The 20877-nt window shown below is 49.8% G+C and overlaps 1 long non-coding RNA gene across 1 annotated transcript; it reads left to right on the top strand.

Annotated features, from left to right (window-relative positions):
* Window positions 1-7981: 7981 nt before the first annotated feature.
* On the top strand, window positions 7982-20450 carry LOC141731985 (uncharacterized). The gene is made up of 3 exons (XR_012583892.1): window positions 7982-9663; window positions 13156-13286; window positions 17576-20450. It is a non-coding gene; the product is annotated as an uncharacterized LOC141731985 (long non-coding RNA).
* The last annotated feature ends 427 nt before the right edge of the window (window positions 20451-20877 follow it).

Raw genomic sequence — 20877 nt, 5'->3', positions numbered from 1 at the left:
GACCCTGACCCTGATCCTAACCCTGACCCTGATCCTGACCCTGATCCTAAACCTGACCCTAAACCTGACCCTGACCCTGACCCTGACCCTAATCCTGACCCTGACCCTAACCCTGATCCTAAACCTGACCCTGGCCCTAACCCTGACCCTGACCTTGTCCCTGACCCTCTATGCAGATTATTTACCTCTATGCAGATTATTTATTTACCTCTATGCAGATTATTTACCTCTATGCAGATTATTTATTTACCTCTATGCAGATTATTCTCCTCTATGCAGATTATTTACCTCTATGGAGATTATTTATTTACCTCTATGCAGATTATTTACCTCTATGCAGATTATTTATTTACCTCTATGCAGATTATTCTCCTCTATGCAGATTATTTACCTCTATGGAGATTATTTATTTACCTCTATGCAGATTATTTACCTCTATGCAGATTATTTATTTACCTCTATGCAGATTATTCTCCTCTATGCAGATTATTTACCTCTATGGAGATTATTTATTTACCTCTATGCAGATTATTTACCTCTATGCAGATTATTTATTTACCTCTATGCAGATTATTCTCCTCTATGCAGATTATTTACCTCTATGCAGATTATTTACCTCTATGGAGATTATTCACCTCTATGCAGATTATTCATCTCTATAGAGATTATTTACCTCTGTGGAGATTATTTACCTCTATGATTATTTACCTCTGTGCAGATTATTCACCTCTGTGCAGATTATTTATTTACCTCTGTCCAGCGTCCAGATCCTGAGCTCAGTGATGTCATTAGGGAGCCTGATATAGACCCTGTGGGAGGAGGGAAGAGAGAGGAAAACCAGTTCAGGGCAGAGAAGCTGAGTGTCCCAGGGGATGGAAAGGGGACACTGCCAGCAGATGGAGGGACAGGAATTCCAGAGCCACTCTGAGCTTGTTTTGGGGGTGTTTCCAACATCTGAAATTGTTTCTCCATCACATTTTGGCTGCGCTGGGGCTGGGGATGGGTGGCAATTAACTGGGAACCATCTGCTCCCTGTAATTAGCAGGAGCTGGCTGAGCTTCCTCCCCACAGATAAGGCTGGAGGCTCTGCTGGCCTTGGACAAACGTCCCCCACTGGGGTAATGGGAGTGCTCAGCTGGGCCCCTGCCATGACATTAATCTGCATTTCTGCTCTGCGAGCATCTCCAGACTCCCACTGCACCCCTGGGCTGGCTTTTGGGAGCTAAAGTTGGAAAAGGAGAAGGAGGAGAAGGAAAAAAGGAGAGGGAGAAGGAGAAGGTGATGGAGGAGGAGAAGGAAAAAAGAAGGAGAAGGAGAAGAAGGAAAAAAGGAGGAGGAGAAATAGAAGGAGAAGGGAAAAAGGAGAAGAAGCAGGAGAAGGAAAAAAGGAGAAGGAGAAGGAGAAGGAGAAGGAGAAGGAGAAGGAGAAGGAGAAGGAGAAGGAGAAGGAGAAGGAGAAGGAGAAGGAGAAGGAGAAGGAGAAGGAGAAGGAGAAGGAGAAGGAGAAGGAGAAGGAAAAAAGGCGAAAAGGAAAAGGAAAAGGAAAAGGAAAAGGAAAAGGAAAAGGAAAAGGAAAAGGAAAAGGAAAAGGAAAAGGAAAAGGAAAAGGAAAAGGAAAGGAAAAGGAAAGGAAAATGCAGAGGGCTCTGGAGGATGTGCTCAGCCCGGCTCTGGGTTTGTCCCAGCCGGGGGCTCAGGGGGTCGCTGCTCACATGATCTGCACTGAGGAGAGGTTCTCTGCATGGGATGTCCAGTTGGCCGCTCTCTCAGAGACGTTCAGCAATGCTGTGGTGACATTGTTGCACATCTGCGTGTCTAACTGCTCCCACTGCCCCACCGAGGTGTTCTGGGACAGGGCCTGCAGCAGGAACGGCCCCGGGCTGCTGCTGTGGTTCCTGTCGTCCTTGATGGTCACTGGGGGCACAGCGAGAGGGACACAGTCAGATTCCTGCCAAAATGAGATTTACATTCCTGCCAAAATGAGATTTACATTCCTGCCAAAATGAGATTTCCACCAAAATGAGATTTACATTCCTGCCAAAATGGGATTTCTGCCAAAATGAGATTTACATTCCTGCCAAAATGAGATTTCTGCCAAAATGAGATTTCTGCCAAAATGAGATTCCTGCCAAAATGAGATTTACATTTTTGCCCAAATGAGATTTACATTCCTGCCAAAATGAGATTTCCACCAAAACGAGATTCCTGCCAAAATGAGATTTACATTTCTGCCAAAATGAGATTTCTGCCATTATTATTCTGCCAAAATGAGATTTCCACTGAAATGAGATTTACATTTCTGCCAAAAGGGGATTCCTGCCAAAATGAGATTTACCTTTCTGCCAAAATGAGATTTACATTTCTGCCAAAATGAGATTTCCACTGAAATGAGATTGCACTTTCTGCCAAAATGACATTTCTGCCATTGTTGCATTTCCGCCAAAATGACATTTCTGCCCTGCCAGGACCCCGAGCCCTCAGGGTTTGCCCACACCCTGTGTGGCCCTTGTGGTGACAGCAGCCAGCACAGAGGGTGTTTTACCCCCAAAACCCCCTTTATGTGTCCCTGAGCTGCTCACACCAGGCTCAGCCCCCGGTGCCACACCTGGTGCCACACCTGGTGCCACACCTGGTGCCACGCCAGGCAGAGCCCTGTGCCCGCCCTGCAGACGGGAAGGAACCCTGGGCAGCCCCAGCCTGGCTGGTTCTGCCTCTCCCTGCCCTGCCCGGGGCTCTCGGGGATTTTCCCCAGAGCAGAACCTGGCCCGTGGCCAGGTGGGGCAGGGAGGAGCTGCTGGGCACCACCAACAGCACTGGGCACCAGCAGGGGCTGCCCAGGCCCCTGAGTGCCCGGCCACGGCCCTGCCAGCCTTCACTCGCCCTTGGGCCAGGCCTGCCTCAAACCAAAGCTGCCAGAACCTTCCGGGAGATGAGGTGAGGCAGGAGCTGCCATCCAAACCTCAATTCCCTGCTCAAAAAAATGGAAATAATAGCCAGAACCGCCAGGAGATGAGCTGAGGCAGGAGCTGCCATCCAAACCTCAATTCCCTGCTCAAAAAAATGGAAATAATAGCCAGAACCTCCAGGAGCTGAGGTGAGGCAGGAGCTGCCATCCAAACCTAAATCCCCTGCTCAAAAAATGGAAATAATAGCCAGAACATCCAGGAGATGAGGTGAGGCAGGAATTGCCATCCAACCTAAATCCCCTGCTCAAAAAATGGAAATAACAGCAGTGAGTGAATGAAAGGAGCCCAGCTGAGTGCTGTGGGTGCAGCCTGGTGGGATCTGAGGGAACCCGTGTAGTTCACACCTCCTCCCTGCAGGGAGGATCAGGTAAGGCTCAGGGTGTCTTTTCCCCACTGTTTTCTCAGAATTTGGGTTTTTCTGGGCCTCAGGGCCCAAGCTGTGTTTGCCCCATCCTGCTGCAGCCTGAAATCCATTTCCTCCCGTGGATGCTGAGCGTTTGTCAGCACCAAAGTCACCTCTTCCCCTTTGTCTGTGCAGAAAGACAAAGTCCGAGAGAGGAGGGGAGGGAACCAAACCACAAAACAGCTTCCCCAAGTTCTGTCTTTTCTTTTGTCCTTCTGTGCAAAAAGATAAAGGGGGGGGGGGGGAAAAATCATCCTGAGCAGAGAGAGGGGATTTGGGATTGAGCTGCGGAGGGGAAGATGAGATAGGAACAAAGAGGTAACAGCAGCAAATAACAGCCAGAACCCGCCTGGAATGAGAAGGGATTGCAGCAGAATCAGAACGTGCATTTGCAGCAGATTTGCAGCAGCACAGCAGGGTCAGGCACAGAGGGCAGCCTGCGAGCTCCAGGCAGGGCTGGCTTACCCAGGTAGGTTGTGCTGGGCTGGTAAGTCTCAGGTGTTGTTTTCACAGAGAAATTCCCTTCGGTGGTGTTCCTGAGCCACAGGCATCTATCTGTGCCTGTGTCTGCCTGGCCAGACGCCGTCCCCAGCAGCAGCAGCGGTGCCAGGAGCAGGAAAGCTGCCATGACCCCTCTGGTGCCCCCTGCTCACCCACCTGCCCTGGCACTGAGGCAGCCTCGCCCCTTGCCAGCCCCGTTTATACCCAGACTGCGATGAGGTCAATGCAAATATTCAAGTATTTCCTCCTCCCCGTCCAGCTCACGCGTCCACACCCCCCTGGAGGTTTCACTGATAGAGACACTTCCTCCTACCTGCCCAGAACTGGTGACAAACAAGGGGTGAGCCCTGTTTGAGGGGTTCAGATGGGCACTGGGGACATCCCTGGGCTGGACACCAAGGTCTGTGTCCCTTGGAATGGTGACCAGTCCTGTGAGCTCTTGTAGAAACCCTGGAAAGGTGGAGGAGCCTCCAGTCTTGGTCTCCAGGCTTTTCTTGAAATCCCAGAGGATGTGAAAAAGCCAGAGAGGGAACAGCCCTGTAAAAATGCTCAAATTCAGCTTCTGATCCTGCTTGGAAAGAGCTGGATCATGAAGGGCCAAGGGTGTGGGGAGAGCTGGTCTCTCCTGACCCCTTTTCACAGCCCCTCAATAGTGAACATGGAATTTTCATGCTGGGGGACTCATCCCTGGTGGGATTCCTCCCCAGTAATTTTGGCTGGACACCTCAAATAACATCACAGAGGAAAACGGCTCCAGTTTCTCTCTCCTCTCCTTCCTGGATTTTTCCCCATTTCCCTCTCAGGTCCTTGGCTGATTTTGAAGTATTTCAAGGTTGATTTTGATGCTGATTTGAGGCTGATTTTGAAGTATTTTGAGGCTGATTTCAAGGCTGATTTTGCAGCTGTTGGGGCAGTACTTGGGATCAGTGCTGGGGACAAGGACAGCACTTCCCTGTCCCTGAAACAAGCGGGATTCCTCCTGCTCACCTTCCACCTCCTTGGGACAGGAGAAGGAATTGAGGCCAGAGCGAAACCCGGCTCTCTAATTACCCAGTAATTAGAGCTGATGATCCTGAATCAGCGTCCGTGCACGGGGATGGCTCCAGATCCTGCTCCAGGGATGGTCCCACTCAGATTTACATTTCTGGGGAAGGGCAGCAGCCCCAGCCCTGATGCTCAGGGGCTGTTTGGAAATGCTCGGGGTTGTTTGGAAATGCTCGGGGTGTTTCCCCGGTGCCGCCCACATGGCAGTGTGTCACCAGAGGGGATGATCAGGATCCTGATCAGGATCTGCTCCCTCCTGGTTTGCAGCAGGAGCTGTCGCCAGGGCTGGGCTGGGATCTCTGCTGCTCACAGTGACCCCAGATGAGTCAGAAATTCTCTTTTCCCAGTCTGGCAGTCAAAGAAGGAGTCAGAACTCTTCAGTTCTCTTTCTCAAGGTTGTTTAGTGTTCCTTATCTATAAAATTCTTTCTCCTGTCCAGCCAAGGCCCACTCAGCAGGACAGACAGAGGCACTCTGGTATTATCTTTTTATACTAAAAACTACATGTACAATATTTACCATAACTTCCCAATACCCATCACCTGTGTCAGACAGTGAGCTTCTACTCTAAACCAATCCAAAAGTGCCACCATCACAGCAGAAAATGGAGGCCAATTTTTCGAGGCCAGAGCGAAACCCGGCTCTCTAATTACTCAGTAATTAGAGCTGATGATCCTGAATCAGCGTCCGTGCACGGGGATGGCTCCAGATCCTGCTCCAGGGAATAAAACAGATTAAACAAGTGCACAAGCACCTGCCTGGGAGCAGGGAAATGCCAACCGCAGGGAAAGCAGCTCAGGGTCAGGCTGAGGTGATGGGGAAGGCGAGGCCAGGCAGAGCTCTGTGTTCCATTTCCTGGTGCTGGAACGGCCCTGGGCAGGGCTGGAGCCACCCTGCACATCGGGGCATCCTCTGCTCTGCTCTGCCAGGGCTGCTGGCCCTGCCTGGCACAGGGTGGACTCTGCCCAGCCCATCGAGCCGGGCTGTGTTTGCTCTCAGCTCCTCGCCAGCCTTTATGGGGCTGTTTGCTCTGGGTGAACAACAGTTGAGGTTTACTGGCCGGTTTTGCAAATATTGTGTTTTGTGAATGTGGCCACAGACGGGGTTTTTTACTGCGTGAAAGGATTCCTTGTGCTGCTGGAGGTGTGGGGCGAGTTCCCGGCGCTGGGATGGGCTCAGGGCTTGGCAGTCTGTGCCTGCAGTGTCCTCGGCTGCAGAAATCCACCCCATCCCTGCCTCCAGCAGCAGGGAAGGCAGAGAGGGCAGGCAGAGCCTCGTGGCTCGCTGGGGGTGTGAATGAGGATGGATTTTGCATCCAGAGGGGACAGGAGGCTGCCAGAGCCCCACAGCTGAGCAATGCCAGCTCTGCAGGGCATTTCCCACCTGCAGCAGGAGGAACCCCAGCTCTGAGGGCTGTCCCAGCCTGGCAGGGCTGTGTGCAGGCTGCAAGAACAAAATGGGGATTGTTCTCTGCAGGGATGGGTCCTGAAAGCCCCTGGTGACCCGCAGGGAGGGCAGGGCAGGGGGAGGCAGGAAGGACAAACATTTTGCCAGAGGGTTCCTCCCCAAAGGGAGCAGCTCAACACGGGAACTCTGCTGCTCCTTTGCACTCCTCCAGAAGCTGCAGAAGGAGGAGAAACAGCAGCCAGGAGCTGCTTCTGGCCAGCTGGGGGGGCTCAGCTGCTCCTGCTCTCCCCACATGCAGAGCTCTGCTCTCCTTGTGTCTGCAGAGCCTCTCTGGGACAAAGTCCAGCTGTGCTGGTGTCCTTGCTGCCCTGTCCCAGTGTTGGGATGGATCCCTGGTGTCCCAGCTCCATCCCTGGTGTCCCAGCTCCATCCCTGGTGTCCCCAGCCCTGGGGAGGGGACAGGAGCCTGCCCCGGTGTCTCGGTGCCACCTGCAGCAGCGCTGCTGTGGTGGGTGCCCGGGTGATCCATTCTCAAATGATCCATTCCCAGGTGATTCCCAGGTGATTCATTCCCAGATGATCCATTCCCAGGTCATTCCCAGGTGATCCATTCCCAGGTGATTCCCAGGAGATCAATTCCCAGATGATCCATTCCCAGGTGATTCATTCCCAGGTGATTCCCAGGTCTTTCCCAGGTGATTCCAAGGTGATCCATTCCCAGGTGATCCCCAGGTGATTCCCAGATGATCCATTCCCAGGTCATTCCCAGGTCATTCCCAGATGATCCATTCCCAGGTGATTCCCAGGTGATCCATTCCCAGATGATTCCCAGGTGATTCCCAGGTGATCCATTCCCAGGTGATCCATTCCCAGATGATCCATTCCCAGGTCATTCCCAGGTGATCCCCAGGTGATTCCCGGGGCTCAGAGCCCTGCAGGCCCTGCCGGCCAGGCGGGCAGGAGGGAGCAGCAGCCCTTGGCAAAGGCAGCCGGAGGGGCACAGGGTGCCCAGCGCTGCCCAGGAGATGGCAGCAGGCTCCCACCGTGCCAGGGCTGCTGTCGCGGCCGCCGCCACCGCTGGGGACGGGCTCGGCACCCCCGGCACAGCTGGAGAGGCGTTTCCTGCGCTGATTTCCATTTGTACATTTACACTGCAGCGGGCGGGAACGCTGATCCCAGCCCTGTGCAGGGGATGGAATCTGCCTGGCTGCTCCTCCATCACCAGCTGGGACAGGAGTGTCCCTGATCCCACCCCATCACCAGCTGGGGACAGGAGCGTCCCTGCTGCTCCTCCATCACCAGCTGGGGACAGGAGTGTCCCTGATCACCAGCTGGGACAGGAGTGTCCCTGCTGCTCCTCCATCACCAGCTGGGACAGGAGTGTCCCTGCTCCCACCCCATCACCAGCTGGGGACAGGAGTGTCCCTGATCCCACCCCATCACCAGCTGGGGACAGGAGTGTCCCTGTTCCCACCCCATCACCAGCAGGGTGGCTGGATGGGAGCAGAATGTTATTGAGATGAGAATTGGGAATGCTATTGAGATGAGAACTGGTGGGATTCCTAGGAAGGAGGGGCTTGAAAATTGGTAGAAGAGGCTCAAGTTCCTGGTCAGGTTCAGGGGGCAGTGCTCGGAGCGATGGGTGGGGGGTTTGTTGATGCAAACAACCCCAGGACCATCCCCTGATCCCTCTCTGGGTGAGCACACTCTGCCTTGCACCTCAGGGTTTGTCCCCCTGACCTGAGCCCCCATCCCAGCTCCAGCTTTCCCTCCTGGCCACAGCAATTTCCAGAACCTGGGAGCTTTTCCTGCCTCCTCCCCTTTCCTGGCAGCCCTGGCTGGGGCAGGTGGGCTGAGCCCAGAGCTGGCAGCACAGCCTGATGCTGCTGCTGCCACAGCTGCCCTCTCCAAGGTGCAAAATGAGCATTTTGTTGGCTGCAGAGCCAAGATGTGTGGTCCTGGATAAGGAACCTGCGGCTTGATCCCAGGGAGGGGTTCCCAGCTCCCTGCTGGGATCCATTTCTTTACTGCTAGGATCCATTTACTCACCTGCTGGGATCCATTTACTCACCTGCTGGGATCCATTTGTCCCCCTGCAAGGATCCATTTGTCCCCCTGAACCTGAGCTCCACAAAGGTGACTCCAGCCAGGCTGGGAGGACGATGGATCTCCGTGTTCAACCATCCCTTCCTAATGGCATTTGGGGATTTTCCCATTTAATCAGTAATTAATGTGCCTGGCAATTAATTCTGCAGGACTCTCGGTGCCCTGAGCACTGCAGGGTGGATTCTGAGCAGCCCCTTTCTTACTTTGGGGGAGCTCTGAGCAGTGATGAATTTGCTGTGATGAATTGCCAGAGATATCAATTTCTTTCCTGATTCCTTCTAATTAGTGTGAATTTTTAATTATTTTTTTCTTAAACCAGGACATGAGCATTTCACTTTTTGGAGGGCAAGGACCAGGCAGGCAAAGGAAGGAGAGAAAAAACTTTTGGATTAAAAAAAGGGAAAATTGAGAAAAGTTGCTATGAGTGGATTTTGCCTTGCATCTCTCAGCTGTGAGACTCCCACCTCCTCGAGGCAGTTTAAAAAGAGAATTTTCCCCCCTGATTTCCCACCCTAACCCCTGTGAGGGGTGCAAGGTGTGGTCTGTGCTGTCTGGGTGGGATTGGGTCCTGTTCCTGGACAGCTCCTCCAGAGCCGCCCGAGCTGCCAGCTTTAATTGCAGGAGCCTTTGGCAGTGAGTGGTGAGCAGGCCCTGAGGAAAGGGCAAGGCACCAGAGCAGGAAAGCGCTGCAGAGCTGGGCTGCTTTAGCCAGGCTTTGCTCAAACCCTTCCCCTGCCTCAGAGCACCTCGACCTGATCGTTTGTGTTCGTGCCTGGCAGCTCTGCGCTTGCTGGAGAGAGGGGAAAAAGAAAACAGAGGAGGAAAAACATTAAAAATGCTTCACTTGAGCTGGAGATTCAGCCCTGCCTTGGCTTTCTGCCTGCCTCAAACACAGCAGCAGAACCTCTTGTGTTTAGCCCCAAAGGAGTCCCTAATTAGTGGAGAAACTGCAGAGCTCTGAACTTGTTTGGGGATGCTTTAGTGCAGTGGCCCCCTGAGGTTCATTAAACAAATGAATTCAAAGCACTCAAATAGCTGGGATCTTCAAAGTGACAAGGACCTCATCCCCGGGCCCAGGGCAGGCTGGCACTGCAAAGGGAACATTTCCTGCAGTGGTGGAGCCGCTCACAGGGAGAGAGCAGGGGAGGGAAGCCATGGACAGAGCACAGGATGCCCAGGGAAGGGGCAGCAGCAGCTCCAGCCCTGCTGCACCCTCTGGGGACACAGGACAGACCAGGTCAGTGCAGGGACGGGGGACAGGGGAACTGCCAGGGGGATGGGGCAGATGGATGGGACAGGGCTGGGGAGAGCAGGGGAAGGACAGGGCTGGGGGAGCAGCAGATCCCCAGGAGAAGGAGAGAGGTGTGGGGAGCTGGAGATTCCCAGGAGAAGGACAGGGCTGGGGGGAGCAGGAGAAGGACAGGGCTGAGGGGAGCAGGAGAAGGACAGGGCTGGGGGAGCAGGAATTTCTCAGGAGAAGGACAGAGGTGGGGGGAACAGGAGCCATCAGGAGGAGGACAAGTCTGTGGGGAGCAGGAGATCACCAGAAGAAGGACAGAGGTGTGGGGAGCAGGAGAAGGACACAGATGTGGGGAGCAGGAGTTCCTCAGGACAAGGACAGAGGTGCAGGGGAGCAGGAGAAGGACACGGATGTGGGGAGCAGGAGTTTCCCAGGAGAAGGACAGATGTTCAGGGGAGCAGGAGAAGGACAGAGATGTGTGGAGCAGGAGAAGAACAGGGCTGAGGGGAGCAGGAGATCCCCAGGACGAGGACAGATGTGCAGGGGAGCAGGAGTTCCTCAGGATGAGGACAGATGTGCAGGGGAGAAGGAGTTCCTCAGGACGAGGACAGATGGGCAGGGGAGCAGGAGAAGGACACAGATGTGGGGAGCAGGAGATCCCCAGGACAAGGACAGATGTGCAGGGGAGCAGGAGATCCCCAGGACAAGGACAGATGTGCAGGGGAGCAGGAAATCGCCGCCTTCTCCCGCCCAGCCATTCCCGGTTGCTCCCCCACCAGGGGCAGGGATGCCCATGCTGGCTGCAGCCCCAGCAGCCCAGAGCTGCCTCTGCCCAGCCTGGAATCCCGCCTGGGCATTTTTAACCAGGATTTACCTGAACTGCCCATCCCTGGCAGTGCCCAGAGCAGGCACTGGTGCCAGGGCTTTTAAAGCATTTATTTCAGCACTTTGTGCTGCAGGAGGGGCTGCCAGGCAGGGATGGGATCCAGCCTTGGGGAGCTCTCCCTGCATTTTCAGCCGTGCTGAAATTCAGCAGCTTTTTGCCACCAGCACAGCTGAAAATGCAGGGAGAGCACAGCTCTGGGGAAGGAGAAGAGCACGTGCAGAGAGCTCCTGACACCCTCTGCAGGGAGATCAGCCACAAATCTGCCTCTGCTGGGTTTGCTCGAGTTAATAAATTCTGCTGGAGAATAAATAGATCCTAAATTACACCCTGGCCTGGCCAGAACTTTTATCTTGCCTGTCAGGACTGTGTAATATTAATTATAGCCTGCTCCAGCTGCCCTCAGGGAGAGCTGGCACATGGCTGCAGCACTCAGCTGGGACTCTTATTTGATTTTTTTTTTTTCATTTAATCAATGCCCAATAAATCTGTAATCTCCTGAATCTGGACATCTGTGCTTAATGTATCCGGGGAGTGACCTAATTAAATTCCAGTTTAGACCATCTCAGGCTGGGACTGAACCTTTGGATTCCTGCTCTGCTGGGGGAATATTTCCGTATTGGATTTGTGGGGTGCCCCAATGAAGGAAGGAATGATGAATCTGACTCCATGTTCTCAGAAGGCTCGTTTATTATTTTATGATACTAAATAAATATACTAATACACTAATATAAAATATTATGTATTAAATATAATATATACATAAAAATATAAATATAAAATTAAATATATAAATATAAAATAAATATCTAAATATAAAATAAATATATAGAAATACATATATAAATATATAATATAATGTATATATCAAATATACTAATATAGAAATACTAATAATATTATATTGAAGAATACTATAGTAAACTATACTAACTAATAGAGAAAGGATACAGATAGAAGGCTAAAAAGATAATAATGAAAACTCCTGACTCTTTCCAGAGCTTGGCCCTGATTGGCCAAAGAGTCAAAATAATTCACATGAAACCAATGAAACTATCACCTGTGGGTAAACAATCTCCAAACACATTCCAAAGCAGCAAAACACGGGAGAAGCAAATGAGACAAAATTGTTTTCCTTTTTCTCTGAGGCTTCTGAGCTTCCCAGGAGAAAAATCCTGGGCAAAGGGATTTTTCAGAAAATGTGAATGTGACAATCCCCAGAGGGGGAAACATCCCTGGTGAGGTTTGTGAAGGTCACCAGAAGTGACCCCCTAAAAGTGACCGTGGCACAAATTCCATCACCACAGCTCCTGCCAGGAAATGCTGCTTAAACCCAGCTTCAAGCAGGGCAGGGATAGGCAGGGTTTGGAATTCCTGGCTGTGGCACAGAATTATTGGTTTCTTTGGGTTTGGATTGAAGGGCCTTGAAATGGTAGTTTTATCTTTGGACTTAGGAGTTTATTATTTCCGATCAGTAAAAGAGTTTCTCTTTTACACAGTTTCTTTGGGGTTTGGATTGAAGGAACTAGAGATGACAGTTGCATGTTTGGACTTAAGTGCTTATTATTTCTTATCAGTAAAACAGTTTCTCTTTTACATGGGACACCAGTTGCTGGTTTCTTTGGGTTTGGACTGAAGGCAATAGGGATGGAATTTTCCTGTTTGGACTTAAGACTTTATTATTTCTTGTTAATAAAACAGTTTCTTTTTTACTTGGGGCACCAGTTATTGGTTTCTTTGGGTTTGAAGGCCCTTGAGATGGTAGTTTTATCTTTGGACTTAAGACTTTATTATTTCTTATTAATAAAATAGTTTCTTTTTTCCATGGGGCACCAGTTATTGGTTTCTTTGGGTTTGGATTGAAGGGCCTTGAGATGGTAGTTTTATCTTTGGACTTAAGTGCTTGTTATTTCTTATCAGTAAAACAGTTTCTCTTTTACGCAAAGCACCAGTTATTGGCTTATTTGGGTTCGGATTGAAGGCCCTTGAGATGGTAATTTCATGTTTGGACTTAGGAACTTATTCTTTCTTATCAGTAAAACAGTTTCTCTTTTACATGGGGCACCAGTTATTGGCTCCTTTGGGTTCGGATTGAAGGCCTTCGAGATGGAATTTTCCCGTTTGGACTCAGATGTTTATTTTTTCTTATCAGTAAAACAGTTTCTCAGCTATGAGCTCGGTAGCAAGGTATAAAATGGTGAACAGTCTTTTGTTACAAGGATTTTTAAGGCTAAAGTGTCTAATTAAGAGCTGCCACTCGGAGGTGTGTGCAGTGCTCAGCAGGAGCTGGGGCTCCCCTGCTGCACAAACTCCTTTTTCAGGCAGCCTTTGTAGGGAAAACCTCACTGAGCCCATGTTTTGTGATTTCTCAGCTCCAGAACAGAGATAAATCCCAATTTGAGCTTTCTGAGTTCTGACTTTTCTGGGTTTCTGTGTTCTCCCTCACGGAGGGAGAGCTTTCACTGCACTTCCATGCCAGGAACTGTTTTCCAGCTAAGAAAACCAGGGTATTTTTAAACTGACTCTTGTTTTTGCCTGTGCCTCAAAAACACTCATGAATTTTGCAGTAACATCTTGAAACCTTTCTTGTCTTGTTTTATCAAGAGCACTTTGCAGACAGTGTTTAAGCCCAGCAGTTCCCGGGACCATTAGCCTTGAAAAGCCAGCAGATACTGGATCATTTGAAATAGTCTTGGAAAGCTTCCTCCTGACAAGAATCCTCTGAAGGCTCCTCCGGGTTTGGGATTCTCCTTTGCCAAATTTATCTTAAAAACTATTTTCAGCAGCATTTTACATCCTGTCTGTTTTGTTTTTGGGTAAAATCTCCTCTAAGTTTTTTTTTTTACTATTTTTTTAAATTAGTGCCTAAAGCTGACCTAGGAGGTGAAATCCACCTTTCCCAAGCAAATCAATCCCCAGCAATAAATTCAGGAGGGAAGGGTTGGGTTGGGTTGGGTTGGATGCTGCAGGATTTCACCTGGATTTTCAGGTGGATTTCGCCTGGATTTTCCAGGATTTCCATCCATAGTTAAAAAGAGAGCATTTGCTGTCTGGGAGCCCCAGAAATGACCAGCAGAAGGAAATTGTTGCTTTTAAGAGCCTTATTGCTTATTACTGGAGGAATTGTGCTTTATCCCAACCCCTTGTTCTGACACCAAATCCCTGCATGATCTCAGTCCCACTCTGAGCCTTTTTCTCCTTTTTGTGGCCCAGTGCTCAGGAATACTGTGAATTTTTCCCATGCTCTGGTGGGGTCAGTCATCCTTAATTTAAAGTTTCCCACTCTCACAAGCTGTGAGTTTGGTTATGCACATTTCTTGTGCCATTAAAGCCACCGAGTGCAGCAGGATCTGCACGAAAAACAATCCTGCCCATTAAAGCTGCCTGAAATTTCATCTGTGATCCACAGCTCTCATCCTCCCAGACCAGCTAAAAAGAGAGCATTTTCTGTCTGGGAGTCCCAGAAATGATCAGCAGAAGGAAATTGTTGCTCTTAAGAGCCTTATTGCTTATTAATGGAGGTAATTAAATGGCTCTAGGCTGGGGCTGAGAGTGCAGGCACATGTTCCTGGCCCGAGTGCTGCACTCAAATTAACAAAAGAATTGATGGAGACAGTGGCTGATGGCTGGGAATTGCTCTTGAGGCTGTAATGAACACAGTTGCCTCCTTTAAGCTTCCTTTCACTGAAATAAAGCTAAAAATAGCCCAGGTTGACACGGGCAGCAGAGCAGCTGTTGTGCAACAGCAATAGATGGCACAGAATAGGTGGAGGGTGGAGGATCCAGGCGGCTGCTGCTGCTGCTGCTGCTGCTGGGAGCCAGAGGGAAGCAAAGGGCTGGGGCAGGGCTGGAGGGGAGGGCCCTGCAGCCTGTGCCTGGTTCAGGTGGGGTTTGGGCTTGGAACCAGCCAAATTCAGCAATTTCTGGGCTTGGAACCAGCCAAATTCAGCAACTGGGGTTTGGGCTTGGAACCAGCCAAACTCGGCCATTTCTGGGCTTGGAACCAGCCAAATTCAGCCATTTCTGTGCTTGGAACCAACCAAACTCAGCAATTTCTGTGCTTGGAACCAGCCAAATTCAGCAGTTGGGATTTGGGCTTGGAATCAGCCAAACTCAGCAATTTCTGTGCTAGGAACCAGCCAAACTCAGCCATTTCTGTGCTTGGAATCAGCCAAACTCGGCCATTTCTGTGCTTGGAACCAGCCAAACTCAGCAATTTCTGTGCTTGGAACCAGCCAAACTCACCAATTTCTGTGCTTGGAACCAGCCAAACTCAGCCATTTCTGTGCTTGGAACCAGCCAAACTCAGCAATTTCTATGCTCTCTGCTCCTGGGGCAGCCCCAGAGGTGTGGGGAGCAGGGAAGCCTCTGGAGCTGAGATGGGGGAGTCTGCTGGGTGCAAATATTGAGAATTGGGAGCACAAATGTCAAAGAGCCCTCTCTGATGGGAGTCTGCTGGGTTTCAGCTTGTTCTGGAGCAAAAGGCCTGGGTGTTTGCAGCCCTGGGCTGTCCCCTCCTCTGACAGAGTGGGAACGTGGGTTAGTAAAGCTAAACTGGCCAAAATCCTGAATTATCCACTGCCTGATCCTCTGTGCTGATGTATTGTCATTTAACTCTTACACATGCACTGTTACTTAACTTTTATCCAGGTATTGTTATTTAATTTATCTATGTATTGTTATTTAACTCTTACCCATTTATTTTCATTTAATGTACCCATGTATTGTCATTTAACTCTTACCCAGGTATTGTTATTTAATATACCCATGTATTGTTATTTAATATACCCATGCATTGTTATTTAATATACCCATGTATTGTTATTTAACTCTTACTCGTGCATTGTTATTTAATTTACCCGTGTTTGTTATTTATCTCTTACCCATGTATTGTTATTTAACCTTTAGAGATGTATTGCTATTTAATTCTTACACATTTCTTGTTAAATTCTGAGCCATGTATTGTTTTTTATCTCTTACCCCTGTATCATTCCACTCCTACACATGTATTGTTATTTTACTCTTACCCATGTATTGTTATTTAACCCTTACACATGAATTGTTATTTAATTCTTACCCAGGTATTGTTATTTAATTTACCCATGTATTCTTATTTAACTCTTACACAAACATTGGCATTTAACTGCTACAGAGGTATTACTGTTTAATTCTTACCCATGCACTGTTATTTAACTCTTACCCATGTATTGTTATTTAACTCTTACCCATGCATTGTTATTTACCCATGCATTATTTAGCTCTTACCCATCTATTGTTATTTAATTTACCAATGCATTGTTATTTATCTCTTACCCATGCGCTGTTATTTAATTCTCACACGCCCATTGTTATTTAATTTACCCACACATTGTTGTTTCATTTACGCATGAATTGTTATTTAACTCTTACACAATCCCAGGGGAGAGAGGTTAAATTTGAGGTTTACCCTGCCGAACACCGCGGGTGCATCAGAGCTGCTGTGTTTTCTTTAACCTGCGCTGATCCCATCAGAGGTGGGAAGGTCCTGGGACCCGGCTGGAGGAAAGCAGAGCCCAGTGACCAATTTGGGTTTTGTGGGCAGCATCAGCTCTGCTCTGCTGAGCAGAACGCCCTGCTCAGATGAGCCGGGGCACGGGCAGGAACGTGCTTGTTAACCACATTATACAGAATATTTTGGCTTTCTGCTGTTAAGTGGAGCATAAATGTTGGGTTCTGCCTAAAACAGGTTTTGCTGAAGTTCAGGAGTTCAGTGCCTTGGTTTGCTGCCTAATGAAGGTCCCAGCAGTGAGAAATCAAAGCTCTGAGCTGGCCCAGCTTCACCTGGTGGGGTTTGTGCCCATGAGACACACAGAGGAATTAACAGAACCCCTGGAGGATGAGCAGGAGTCTGGAAAGGCAGGACATGGAGTATTTAAAGAGTGTTTAAAGAGTGTTTAAAGAGGGTGAACCCTGCCAGGGCCTCTGAAGGGAAGAGGAGCTGCTGTTGATAAAAGGAGAGGATCAGCCAAGTGCTCCAGTGATCTCCAGCACAGGGATGGAGCAGTAATTCCTCTTACCCCAACGACCTCATTAATCAGCTCCCATTCTGTGATGCTGCCTGGTGCTGGGAGCTGTCCCTGGATATTCTTTATTGCTCTGCTGCTCCCCACTAATCAGTGCAAATGAACCACCAGAAACTTGCACAGTCTCCTGCTAATGTGATAAGCGAGGAGCTCTGAGAAATCAGATGTTGTGGCAGCGTGAGGCAGCGCTCAGTGACAGCTTGGGACTCCAGGGGATCACAGCATCTCCTCTTCCTCTGCAGCTCCGTGGCTCCCCTAAAATATCCTGATTTATTCCAGCACAGGTTTGGTAGGGGCAGGTTTGTTTGGAATGGGTTTGTTAGGGACAGGCTTGTGTGGAATGGGTTTGTTAGGGACAGGCTTGTTTGGGATGAGTTTCTTAGGGATGGGTTTGTTAGGACAGGTTTGTTAGGGGTAGGTTTGTTAGGGATGATTTTTTTAGGGAAAGGTTTGTGAGGGGCAGGTTTGTTAGGGGTGGGTTTATTAGGGATGGGCTTTGTAGGGATGGGTTTGTTAGGGAAAAGTTTGTTAGATATGGGTTTGTTCGGGGCAGGTTTGTTAGGGATGAGTTTGTTTAGGACAGGTTTGTTTGGGATGGGTTTATTAGGGACACCTTTGTTAGGCAAAGGTTTATTAGGGATGGGTTTGTTAGGGGCAGGTTTGTTAGATATGGGTTTGTTAGGGACAGGTTTGTTAGGGATGGGTTTGTTAGATATGGGTTTGGTAGGGACAGGTTTGTTAGGGATCAGTGAGAGAGCTCTGCTGCCCAAACCCATCTTTTCCCTGGCTGGCCCTGCCCTCAGGATGTCCTGTGAGATGCCCCAGCACTGTCTGGGCTCGGGGGGGGATGTGCTGGGCACAGCTGGTCCCCCAAGTCACCTTTCAGGAACTTCAGCAGGATCTGGAGGTCCCTGGGCAGACAGGGCTGATGCTCCATGTCTCCTCCCACTCCATTTCTTTCCAGGAAGGAGATGTGACAGTTCCCAGCCTGAGAACCTTTCCCTGGGGAAGCCTCCTGTGCTGTCACTGCTTTCCAAGCTGGAGATGCCCTAGAAATGAGCTCTGAACCTTTCCCCACTAACGGGATTGAAGCCACGACTGTGCCAGGCTGCTCAGCCTGGAGTTCAGCCACAGCCCCCAGGGAAAACCAGCTCAGTTTTTATCTCTCTTTTTTCCCTTTTCCTGTGCAATGTGCGCCTGTGGTTGGCGTGCCTCGCTCAAGTGGCTCTGCCTGGCTGGAGCCTGGAGATTTCCCCTGGATCTGGCCCATCCTGGGGCTCCCAGAGCCTTGTGAGATGCTCAGAGCCTGGGCTGGTCTGTGCCATCAGCTCGGATCCCTCCGGGCTGGGATTTCACATTGCGATGGGGCCAGCAGCACTGAACAATTGCTGCGGGCTGGGTTAATGCAGCTCAGCCCTGGAGGGTGGAAAATCACACATAAACTTCTCATATTGGCAAGAACAACGCTGATCCCAGGAGACTTCCTTAGTTACAAACAGGAGTTTATGGCAAGCTGTTCCCTTGCCACCTGTTAGTTGCATTGTAACAATTTGTTCTTATTGTTGTAGTGGGGTTTTTTTGTGGTTTTTGTTTTTTTAATCTGGAAGATGATCTGTCAGAGGAAAAACAATGCAAACGCTGTTGTCTCAGTTCTAGGTGAAATTTGGAAAGCGATTCTACCTGTTCTGGGTGCCAGAAGCAATGGAATTCCCTTAATTAAAAAAGAATTCACAATACCAAAGGCTCACCTGCCAAGGAAAGGCTCGGCTTTAAACATCCCCTTGGGGCAATGGGGAGTCCTGAAGTGCAGCCCTTGCTCTCCCGGTGATGCCAAACCAGTTTTCTGGGAAACTCTGCCCTCTGGGAACAAAACGCACGTAAACTTCATCTTCCCAGGCGCTGTAATGGGGTTTTTCTGCGAAGGAGGGTGGAGGGGATGGTTTGAGGAGGGCACAGATCCCATTCTGTGGCAGGGCCTGATCTGTGCCAGCCACCACGCAGCCACGGGGCTCTTGCTGGCCTGGGTCACCCAGCCAAGTGACAGCTCCCAGATGGTGCCAGAACGAGCCCCGAGCCTCTGGTGGGGGAAGGAACTGAGTGGCAGCTGCAGGCAGGGGAAGTGTCAGGAGTCATTTAAAACAAAAGCACAGACAGAGCTGAGGCTGCTGCGTCCCCGTGCAGGGAAAATCAGCCTGGATACCCCAAATCGCCCTGAAAAGGGAATTCTTGGGAAATCCATGCAGAGCTTGTAGCCACAGCTCATTCTGCTGCCTGGAAGTGCTTTTTGGAATCCAGAATCACAGAACGGCCAGGTTGGAGGAGGAGGAGAGGACACACCCAGATTCCTCCATCTTGCCCCCTGAACCCCATTCTAAATCCTCAAAATTCTACTTTTTCACCCTCTGATAAATTCACTATCATTCTACTCAAACCCTTGCGGTTTGTAACTCCTCACACAAAGTTGGGAATTGTTTCCATGGGTTAAAACAGAAGGCACTGGTGTCTGTGACTCCGTGCCAAGGTCTCTGAGCCCCTTGCCAGGGTCTGGAGCCCTCCAGGGCAGCCAGAGGAATTTCCTGGGTCCCAACAGGCTCAGTGCTCCCCAGGGCTGGTCCTGGGGTGTTTCCTGTGAGCCCAGGGTGAGGCTGAAATCCCTGAATCCTTCACTTCTGCAGCCACCAGTGCTCATCAAACACAAAAATCTGCCTTTGTTCTGCTCTCCGTGGGGTCCCTCAGCCCTGCTGCTCCTGTTTTGCCTTTCTCCTTTCTGATGTTTTCATTCTTTTGTCGTTATTGGGCAGCTGAACCCGAGGTCTCCTGCAAAAACCTTTCTGGTGTCTGTCTGTGCTGCACAGAGCAGGTGCCAAGAGCCCCAAGAGCTCCAATTTTGTATAAAAACTACTTTTAGAGACCCAGGGAGGTATCCAAAGCTCGCAGCCCCCTTCAGGGACTTCCACCCAGCCTCACTTCTGTGCTTGATGAGAAAAAAGGGAAAAGTTTCACTTCTGTGCTTGAAGCAAAACATGGACAAGCTGAGGCTTCCCACCAGAAGGAATCCTGGCAAAGGGATTTTTCAGAACACACATCAGTGACCCATCCCCACGGAATTCCCATTCCCATCCCCATGGAATTCCCACCCCGTGCCCTGTGCCAGCCCATCCCAGCGGGGGCACAGCCCTTGTTCCCGGGGCAGCTCCGCTTCCTGCCGCCTCCCGCGGCTCCGGGACCCACCGGGGCCGCTCACACCCTTGTGGCGTGTAACTCCCCGCACAAAGTTGGGAATTGTTTCCGTGGATTAAAATCCCAGGCCCCGGGGGCTGCTCCCGGCCCGTGTTTGTGCCGGGGCTGCTCCAGCCGCGCTGACCCGGCTGGATCCCTCCCTCGGTGATGCTCGGCTGTTGCTACGCGACACCGTGCGGTAACCATGGCAACGCCCAGCAGCCCGGCACAGCCCTTTTTTTGAGACAGAAATGGGGAATTGGGGTCCTGAGGGCTTCTCCACACCGCCCAGCCCAAATGTGTTCCCAGTGCCCCGTGTTCTGCAGCTACAAATGGTTTGGGTTTGTTTTGCAGTTATTCCTTAAAAAAGAATAATTTAAAAAAAAAGTATTTTCCTGATTTTCAGCCCTTGGATGAAGAAACCCTGGCCAGAAGAGCAATAAAACTGCAGGGGAGCCGAGCAGGCAGTGGTTGTGTTGGGACTCTGGGGGGAGTCACAGGTTTTCCATTAGTATCTTGTTAAACCTCCTGTATATATCCTTTTTCTATTCTTTAGTATAGCATCATAAATATACAATAATGACATGATATGATATGATATGATTGATATGATGTGATATAATGTGATATAATGTAATATAATGTAATGTAATGTAATGTAATGTAATAATATAACATAACATAACATAACATAACATAACATAACATAACATAACATAACATAACTAATATAACATAACATAATATAACATAATATAACATAATATATAATGTAACGTAACATAACGTAACACATAACATAATGTATAATACTATAATAAATTAGCCTTCTAAGAACATGGAATCAGATTCTCAATTCCTCCTCCTTTCGAGGGACCCCGAAAATACCCCAGTTCAGGGGTGAGGAATGGTGCACATCCCACAAACAGGGCAGTTTCTACTTCTGGGGGTATCCTGGTTTCTGGTATCCTCCAAACAATATTCCCAAAGGGAAGCAGCCCCAGGAAATTCTGCAGACAGTCACAAAACCACTTCCACCACCACAAC

The sequence above is a fragment of the Zonotrichia albicollis genome, chromosome 27 (genome assembly GCF_047830755.1).
Source record: "Zonotrichia albicollis isolate bZonAlb1 chromosome 27, bZonAlb1.hap1, whole genome shotgun sequence".
NCBI lineage: Eukaryota > Metazoa > Chordata > Aves > Passeriformes > Passerellidae > Zonotrichia > Zonotrichia albicollis.
Note: the sequence above shows the minus strand (reverse complement) of the source record. Positions and strands in the feature narration are given on the sequence as shown.